Here is a 10,737-nt window from a genome sequence, read left to right on the forward strand (position 1 = left end):
TGGATATAGAATTACATCCAGTCTTCCTAGTAGAAGGCATGGGCATTCCCTTTTAGCCTATTCAATAGAATGATAATGTTCTACACCTCTACTATGAAGTGTTCTCTAGTAAGCAACCTTGGTAACCTAGACCCGCCTTTTTGAACCTTTAGTAACCAATTCCTTGCAATCACGCTTTTATAAGAGCTCTTCTTCTCAGAGAAGAATGAGTAGGATGTGCCAATAGTCTAGTCCTAATATGGCTCTTTATGGGTATACGCATGGCTGCCATCACGTTCACTCTATCAATTTTCAACAACACTTCACCATTAGCATTCCTAATACATATGTGCTCTACATCATACCTATTCATACATTCCAGCACTAGCTCTGGGTATGGCGTAGCAATGGGAAATGCGGTAGCCTCAATCAAACCACTCTTCACTATTCTTTCCATCACTAAATTCTGAACTGGGTTTTTGGCTCTCTCAAGGAAATAGCAAAGGAAACTAGTTTGGTCTAAACAGTAGCTAGTTTCCAGAATAAGAAAATACAACAGAAGAGAGATGGACTAAAACTAGCTTGGTCTGAATAGAAAATTCTTGGAAAGCTTCTGCGTGCAGATACAATACCTTCAATTTTTCCCGCTTGCATTACTACTGAGCAAAATTCTAGAAACAATTGCTTGTTTCCACAACAAAGATAGACAAAATCACACTCAAGACTTAGCTAGTTGTCCTAATTAAGTAAGTTCATGTGAGCTATTGCCTGATTTGACATATAGCCAACATGCATTCAATTTCGGATCACTTCATTACACGACTCACCAATTATCATGATTGTTTGTCATAATTTTAGAAACACATTTTGAATTCCCTAGAATATTCTCTTTTACTGCCGCCACATTTAATTTATGATGCACGTATCAATTTTGCATAAAACTTTTTGGTCTTTAAGAATTTGAACTTTGAACCTTGAACCAAGAACCAAGAGATTCAAAGGTTCAATTTCAAAAATGAGAAACAACATAGAACAACACAAAATACCAACTACACGACAAGATAGATAACAATTAACGAGTAAAGATGAAATTTACGCAAGACTAACTTTGAACCTTGAACCTTGAACCAAAAAAATGGTTCAATGGTTCAAGTTGAACACAAATTGTAACAAAGCGCTCGCCTTATCATAAAACAAAGCCGCGAAGAAAAATTCATTAAAGCGCGATTTCAACTTTGAACCTTGAACTTTTAAAAGGTTCAATGACTTGGGTTCAAAGAAAGACCAAAAGGCGACCTCCGCGTTTGGAATTTTAATGAAAAATTAGGGGGAACCAATAGACACCATATCCGCTAAGGACACAATATGGTGTCCTAAGGGGTCAGATGGTGTCACAAGGGGTCATGTAGTGTCCTAATGGGTCATATGGTGTCCTAAGGGGTCATATGGTGTCCTAAGGGGTCATAGGATACCATATGACCCCTAATGACACCATATGACCTGCAATGACACCATATGATGTTGAGGGGTCATATTGTGTCACAAGGGGTAATGTTGTGTAATAGGATGTTAAAAGGGGTCATATAGTGTCTTAAGTGGTTATAGAACACCATATGACCCCTTAGGATACCATATGACCACTAAGGACACCATATGGTGTCCTAATGGGGTGTCACAAGGGATCATGTCATGTACTAGTATGTTAAAAAGGGTCATATAGTGTCATAGGCGGTCACAGGACATCATATGACTCCTTAGGGTACCACATGACGCTTAATGACACCATATGACCCTTTAGGACACCATTGGTTTCCTAAGGGGTCATATTGTGTCACAAGGGGTTATGTTGTGTACTAGGATGTTAAAAGGTGTCATATGGTGTCTTAAGGGGTCATAGAACACCATATGACCCTTTTGGACAACATATGACCCTAAGGACACCATATGGTATCCTAAGGGGTCATATAGTGTTACAAGGGGCCATATCATGTACTAGGATGTTAAAAGGGGTCCTATTGTGTCCTAAGGGGTCATAAGACACCATATGACCCCTTAGGACACCATATGACCCCTAATGACACCATATGGTGTCGTAAGGGGTCATATTGTGTCACAAGGGGTCATGTCATGTACTAGGATGTTTAAAGGGGTCATATGGTGTCCTAAGGGATCATAGGACACCATATGATGCCTAAGGACACCATATGGTGTCCTAAGGGGTCATATGGTGTCACAAGGGGTCATGTCGTGTACTAGGATGTTAAAAGGTGTCATATGGTGTCCTAAGGGGTCATATGGTGTCATTAGGGGTCATATAATGTCCTAAGGGCCCACACATGTGTTAGAAGAACATATGACCCTTTAGGACACCATATGACCCCTTAGGACACCATATGACCCATTAGGACATCATATTGTTCTAAGGGGTCTTATGGTGTCATAAGGGGTCATGTCATATACTAGGATGTTAAAAGGGGCCATATGGTGTCCTAAGGAGTCATACGGTATAGTTAGGGGTCATATTAGGTCCTAAGGGCCCACACATGTGTTAGAACACCATATGACCCCTTAGGACACCATACGATCCCTTAGGACACCATATCACCCCTTAGGACACCATACAATCCCTTAGGACACCAAATGACCCATTAAAACATCATATTGTGCTAAGGGTCTTATGGTGTCATAAGGGGTCATCTCATGTACCAGGATGTTAAAAGGGGTCATATGGTGTCTTAAGGGGTCATATGGTGTTGTTAGAGGTTATATGATGTCCTAAGGGCCCACGCATGTGTTAGAACAACATATAACCCCTTAGGACACCATATGACCCTTAAGACACCATATGATCCATTTGGACATCATATTGTCCTAAGGGGTCATGTAATGTACAAAGATGTTAAAAGGGGTCATATGGTGTCCTAAAGGGTCATACAGTGTCTTTAGGGGTCATATGGGGTCCTAAGGGCCCACACATGTGCTAGAACACCATATGACCCCTTAGGACATCATTGTCATAAGGAGTCATGTGGTGTCATAAGGGGTCATGTCATGTATTAGGATGTTAAAAGGGGCCATAGGTGTTCTAAGGGGTCATATGGTGTCGTTAGTGGTCATATGATGTCCTTAAGGGCCCACACATGTGTTAGAAGAACATATAACCCCTTAGGACATCATATAACCCATTTGGACATCATATTGTCCCAAGGGGCCATGTCATGTACTAGGATGCTAAAAGGGGTCGTATGGTGTACTAAGGGGTCATATGGTGTTGTTAGGGGTCATATGGGGTCCTAAGGACCAACACATGTGTTAGAACATATGAGCCCTTAGGACACCATACAACCCCTTAGGACACCATATGACCCATTTGGGCATCATATTGTCCTAACGGGTCATATGGTATCATAAGGGGTTATGTCGTGTACTAGAATGTTAAAAGGGGTCATGCAGTCTTCTAAGGGGTCATATGGTCTAGTTAGGAGTCACATGATGTTCTAAGGGCCCACACATGTTAGAACACCATATGACCCCTTAAAACACCATATGACCCCTTACGACACCATATGCCCCATTAGGACATCATATTGTCTAAAGGGGCCATATAGTGTCATAAGGGGTCATACGGTGCCATTAGGGGTCATATGATGTCCTAAGTTCCCACACATGTGTTAGAACAACATATGACCCCTTAGGACACCATATGACATGAAGCAGTCATCGACTAGGAGGGACCTCAAAGAGATCAGTTGAGACTAGTTAGCAAGAGTAAACACAATGGAAACATAGGGAAATGATGGAGGAAATGCATAATAGATTGAATTATATCATGAAAAATGATTACAACAAACTAGTAACAACCAAGTTACAAAAACTGGTTCATAGGCCCGCTAAAACATGCTCAAAATAAAGAACAGGTCACAACTGGGACCTCAAATCTTAAGATCTATCTTTTATGCTTAGTCTTACTTCTTCATTACATTCTAATGCTCTATTACAATGATTTATATGATCCAAGGGGATCCGGTCAGCCCAAAAAGGGATCAAAACCCAAAGAACAAGACCTAGAGTGCAAAACCAACAAGGTCGGCCTCTGCCAAAGAAATTCCTCTAGAAAATCCAAGGTATGAAGCATAGATCATGCGAAAAGGTTGGCCACATGATAAGGAACATTAGAATGAAAACACAGAGCTCTGCAAGCTATGGGAGGGATCTGGTAGATCACCAATGCAAATAGGTCCAAGCAATCGGTAACAAAAAACTGTCTCGAAAACTGGTAGTGCTAACTTTTCAGAAAATGATCCAAATTCTCCATGGTTTGAAAATAAGGAAGATGATCAGGTCTACAAGCAAAATCCAACTCCATAGGGCCTAGTGAGCCAAATCCGGGACACATAGAAAGAAATGCTAAAACTGCAAACAAAAAGCAAAACAAAAAGGAAATATTTTTGGTTGATGCAAGATTTCTATGAACCAAGGATGCTCCTGTATCATGACCCATTTGGACATCATATTTTCCTAAGGGGTCATATCCTGTCATAAGGGATCATGTCATGTACTAGGATGTTAAAAGGAGTCATATGGTGTCCTGAGGGCCCACACATGTGTTAGAACACAATATGAGTCCTTATGACACCATATGAGCCCTTCTCTCTCTCTCTCTCTCTCTCTCTCTCTCTCTCTCTCTCTCTCTCTCTCTCTCTCTCTCTCTCACACCCTTTCCCCTTCCCCCCCTCTATCTCCCTTTCCCCTTCCCCCCCATCTCTCTCTCTCACACAGTATTCCTCTCACTATATCCCTCCAGTATCTCTATCACTTTGCCTATATGTAAACAAATCAGATATTGAATATTAATTTGATATCCAAAATTTGTTTCCATTAGGGTGCCAAGGGAAATTTTTGGGTAGCATAGAAAAAAAATGTATAAATATCGATATCTGATATGTGGACCACACAAAATAGGTTTGTGGGTGATTTTGTGCATTCCAACGACTGTCGATTGGTTCACTCTTAGTGATGGTACGTATTTATTGGGGTTATAAATATCTAGCTGCTTTTGAGTTTTCTTTTCAAGTACTGTAAAAATATGTCTTTCCCAAAATGATTTAAAAAACCCACTTGATAATCAAAATTAATGAGCGATGTGACATAATCTATGTACTAAGTCCCTCACTTTGTCAATGTGATTAAATTTTATAAATTTTTAGACGCTATGTCAAGTGATACATATGAATATATTATCATTCAGAAATGACAATATCTGCCATCATCTTCAACTGGCGGCGTTATCTTTTTAGCATGCCTGTGAAAATTAATTGCAATGGTACACAAATTATTATTTTGTTCACCTCGATTTTGAGGGCTATCAATTATCAATTGAGAAAATAAATTCCTTCAATCTAAAAATTCTTTATTATATTCCCGTTTGTATGTAATCCAAGATATAATATAATATATATGTTATTAATATAATATTTTATTAATATCGGATATCCAATTTGGTTGGGTTTTTGCCATGGCTAGATGTATTGACATCCAAGCCAAGCAAAAAGTCAACAAGGATTTTTTGCATTTTTAGGCGAGTGGAGAAGGCAATTTTTTTTCATATCTCCACTTTTTGGCCCCTCATGGTCCTACACATACCCACCAAATCCCTTGAAAAGGACAAGGGTAAATATTTTTAAAGATATTATATGGTGTATGGCTTGTCCAATACCATATTCACCATCACAATGTCTGGTGGCTCAATCAACTCAAGAACTTGACATGTCATATGGTGGCCATAATGATGATCCATTTGAATTAGATCACACTATTAATATGTTGTTAGTGAAACCTCATAGGATAAGAGATGAATATGCTTCTTTAGAGGATGATGGTACCAAGGTTGATCTTTATTGTCAAAGATATATGAACCAAGTATATCACCAACAAGTCTTTTCAGACACTGAGGATGACTTGAAGTCATAAATGCATATGTGAATGTTGTTATTTTTTAGAATAAGAAAGTTAATCTAAGGAGATAGTCAAAAGAACAAATCACATCTTTCACAATTGCTACCATTTCCTAGGAAATAAGCAACTATAATTTGAGAAATAGAACTGTTAATCCTTATCAGGGTAAAAATTGGTAGTTTATTTATAAAGGAAACACAAAATGTTGCTAAGGCTCTTGAGATTATCAAGAAGACAAGAGAAAAGGTTGAAGTTCCCAAAGTGTAGAAAGTTCAGTTTGATGTATTGAAGGACACTTAAAAGGTTGTTAAAATGGAGAAGGAAGCTTGTGAAAGCTTTCTACCTCCACTAAGAAAGAAAAAATGTCCAACATTGAGGTGATTAAATTCAATTCTTCCTTGTATCCCAATTGTGCCTACTTTTTACATTATTTAAACCTTGTCTAAAATCAAGGTGTTTGTTCCTTTGCTGAAAATTAGGAAGACAATAGAGCATATGAACAATGCTATATCACTAACTCCAAATATCTTGAAGAGATCTATAGAGGGTAAAAAGAGTGGTAGTATATCTGGTAAGACTACTAAGCAAGTCAATGTAATAAAAAATAAGGTAATGAAAACACCTGAAGTTTATTTAGAAACTACACTCATGAAATGCCCTTCCCGAATATATCCATTCTATGTCACTTTATTCATCAACAACATATTACTAATAAATTGTATGATGGACTTAGGACTTGTAGTCAATCTCGTGCCATTAAGGAGTCATGAAAGAATTAGGTATATGGGTAGACATTGCAGATGGTAAATGCTATGCTATGGATAATAGAGTAGTTCCTATCATTAGCATTGTGAAGAATGTTGATCTTAAATTGGCATTTCCTTCAGGGATTATATAAGATGGGCATTACCATCATTGATATTTGACTAGAATATGGAATACTTTTATCCAAATAGTGGACTTCAATAGTTTTTGGGAATGTGCACTAGACCTATCATATGACACCATTCCAATAAATTGGAAGGAGGTCAAATACAATAGAGAACCTAGATCACCAAAAGTTGTTGAAGATATAAACCCCAATGAGTTGATTTGCTTTTGTGACATGGACATGGATAACTTTGGGTTTAACCTGCACAACCCATACTAATAAGTACTGATCCTAGTAGTACTGAGGTACAAAATGTTTAAGATGGGGTGTAACAAATGTACTTTTATGGTGTAGGTTCTAAGAAAGGATCAGGAGCCAATGTCCTTTTTATTGCACCTAATGAAATAACTTATAAATATTTATTTTTTATTGAATTTTGAGTGTTCTAACAATATAGATGAGTAGGAGGCATTATTTCTCGACCTTAATTTGACTATGAAACATGGTATCAGGTTGTCAAGAGTTTTTGGCGATTCAAAATTAATTATTTCACGAGTCAGAATAAAATACTCCTTAAAGCACAAGAGATTAATGAAGTATAAGTTGTAGTGGGATACTTTGGAAATGTTTGATTATTTCTTCATAGAAGAATTGGAGAGGTCAAAGAATGTAATGACCAAAATTTTAGCCAACATTTTTTTGAGAAGTAATGGTATTACATTGATAGGGATATCCAAGGTGGAAATCAAGACAAGGCCTCTGTATTAGAGAATAGTTGTAGTTAGCAAGTATTCAATGATGATGTTGATTTGTTGAGATTCCTCTAATACATAGATGTGTACCATACATAAGAGATTGAATTCAATGATTTTGTGGAATTTTTGGATGGTAAAGAGACTGTATTTGGGAATGAAGTAATTCAGTTAAAGGCCAACAAAATTCCCAAAGGACTAGTTTCTCTCGAAATTTTTTTTGATAATAATAATAATAATATCTTATTGAAACCCACACCAATTCATAAAGAGAATATAAAGGATGTTAACCTAGAGACTGAGGCTTCCTCTGAATAGGTTTATATTAGAAAGAATATTAGTCCTAAAATTAGAACAATTCTTATAACCTTGTTAAGGGAATATAAGCATGTATTTTATTGGTCTTATGATGAATTGAAAGCCTATAGAGAGGATTTGTTCTAGCATGAAATCCCTCTAACAAAATGCCAAGCCCTTTAGGTAGAACCGAATATCAATTAACCCAACATTAGCACCCAATATGCAAGAAGAACTAATGAACTTAAGAGATGGTTGAATCATTAAGCCGATTATACATTCCACAGGGGTCTCAAATTTGGTGCCTAAAAGGAAGAAGAATGTAGATATAAGGCTATGTGTATATTTAAAAAATATTAACATAGCTTTATTAATAGATAATTAGCCACTACCTAACATGGAAGCAATCTTACAAAAGTTACAAGGTGTGAATTGTTATTTATGATAAATGGCTCCTTTGGGTACAACCAAGTGAAGTTTAAATAATTAGAGAAATATAAGACAGTCTTCAGTACTCCATTAGGGAAATATGTATATATTAGGGTTCTATTTGGATTAACCAATGCTAGAGAAACATTTCAAAGAGCCATGTATGTTGCTTGCTCTAGTTAAATTGATATTATTATGGTTGTTATTAAGATGATTTATTTGTTTCTCAAAGAAAGTTGAAGATAATTGTATGCATCTTGAAAAAAATCTTTACTAGGGCTCTAGAGTATGGGATATCCCTTAACCCTAAGAAATGCACATTTTGTATAACAAAAGGCAAGCTTCTAGGCCATATTGTATCTAAGGATGGTATCAATATTGATCGCGAGGGGGTCACAACTATTAAAAAAATTCTCATCCCTTAGATAGTTAAAGCAATAATTTTTTGCCAAATCAACTTTGGGAGAAGATTCATTTTAAATTTTGTAGAGATTGTTAAGGCAATTTCAAAGATGTTGAAGAAAAATGCAAAAATCATGTGGGATGATAATGCAATTGATATTTTTTAGAAATAAAGAGAGAAATCAAAGAATCTCTAGTGCTAAAATCACCTAATTTCAATAAGCCTTCTCAAGTGTTTCATGTACTTTATTTCATATTGTTGCAATAGTGGTATTGTAGAAAAATAATGAGGGTTTTAATAAACCCATAGAATTCTTTGGTAAGTCCTTGCAAGCTATAGAGTTGAAATATGGTATTGTAGAAAATTTGACCTATGCTTAAATAGTCAATGTTGTGAAGAGCTTTAGACCCTATCTTGTGGGAGAAAAGGTAATAGCATATGTACCAAACAAAACTATTAAGACATCTTTGTTCAACTAGAAGTTATTGGCTAAAGATGTGGATGGATCAACAAGATCCAAAAAGTTTAACATTGATATTCAAACCATTAAGTTGGTAAGGGGATAAGGACTTGTTAAGTTAATGGCAGAGACAACTCTTGAGGCCACTCAAGTGAACATGATTGAAAAAGAATTTGGTGAAGTTTTTAGTTTACAAATATTTTCATGGTATGCCAATATTGAACATTACTTAAGACACTTTTAAGTTGTTTAGAAGGCTTTATTGACAATAAAAAAGGACATTGAAATTACAAGCTCTCAAGTATGTGTTTGTAAATGGATATTTTTATTGGAAGAATAGTGGTGGTGTTCTATTATTTTTCCTAGATGAGTATAAAGCTAAGAAAGTATTCAACGAAATGCTTGAAGGAGTGTGGAGCCCCTTTCACAACCAAAACAACTGCTCACAAAGTTCTTACTATAGGTTATAATTGGCCTACCCTTTTTGCTAATGGTTATAAAATGGTAAACAATGGTCATAAAATGGTAAAAAAGCATGAGGCATGCCAAAAGTTCTCTAGAAAGCTAAAACATTGAGGTGCCTTTCATCTTAGACATATTTAGAGTGAAGGCCCTTTTCATTAATGGGGCATAGACTTTATTGGAGAAATCAATGAGAATTCTACTGGGAGATATAAGTGGATTCTAGTCGCCTCTAACTACTTTAGAAAATGGATTGAAGTTATTTCCACAAGGAAGGCTATAAGAAAAGTAGTCATTGATTTCATTATGGACAATATTATTACCAAGTTTGAGTATCGGTGAGATTGATCATGGATAATGTTATACATGCTTTAGGCCTAAAGAGTTCATTTATTTTTTCAACTCATATGGTATTGATGTGTCAAATTCTTCACCATATCACTCATAAGGGAATGGACAAGCTGGGACTAGTAACAAGAGTCTTAAAAAGATCATTAGGAGGATGTTATGTTATAATAAGAAAGCTTGGGATTCAAAGTTGATACTTGCACTATGGGCTAATATAGCCACTATTGAAAAGGCTGACCTACTTGCAAAGTGCCATTTCAGTTAGTCTATGGAGTTGATGCCACATTACTAGTAAATAACTTGTTGCCTGTGTACAAGTTCATTCAAGAGAATCATTAAGAAATTTATGATCCTATTGATGATAGAATCAATCAACTAACTAAATTAGATGAGATCAGAAGAGATGCATAGAAGAATAATATCAAGTTGCAATAACAAGCCAAGATTTTGTTTGATAAAAGATATTCTAATAAACTTTTTGGGGTAGATGACTTGGTCATTATGTGGAATGCCAAGACACAAGGCAAGAGAAAAAATGGAAATTTTGAAGCCCTTTCATTAGGCCCTTACCTAATTATAGAGCTACATGGGCAAGATTCATAATTCCCATGAAATTTGAATGGTGCATGGACAAATCTTACAGAAATTATTTGCTGGATCCAAATCCATGCACATTTGTACATATGTATATTAAGGTCTAGTCTTGTATGTATAGTTTCCTTTTCTACTTTCTTGTTTGGGTTGTTTTGTTTGTTTTTATCTAGTCTAGCCCCAAAAGATT

The sequence above is a fragment of the Cryptomeria japonica genome, chromosome 8 (assembly GCF_030272615.1).
Source record: "Cryptomeria japonica chromosome 8, Sugi_1.0, whole genome shotgun sequence".
NCBI lineage: Eukaryota > Viridiplantae > Streptophyta > Pinopsida > Cupressales > Cupressaceae > Cryptomeria > Cryptomeria japonica.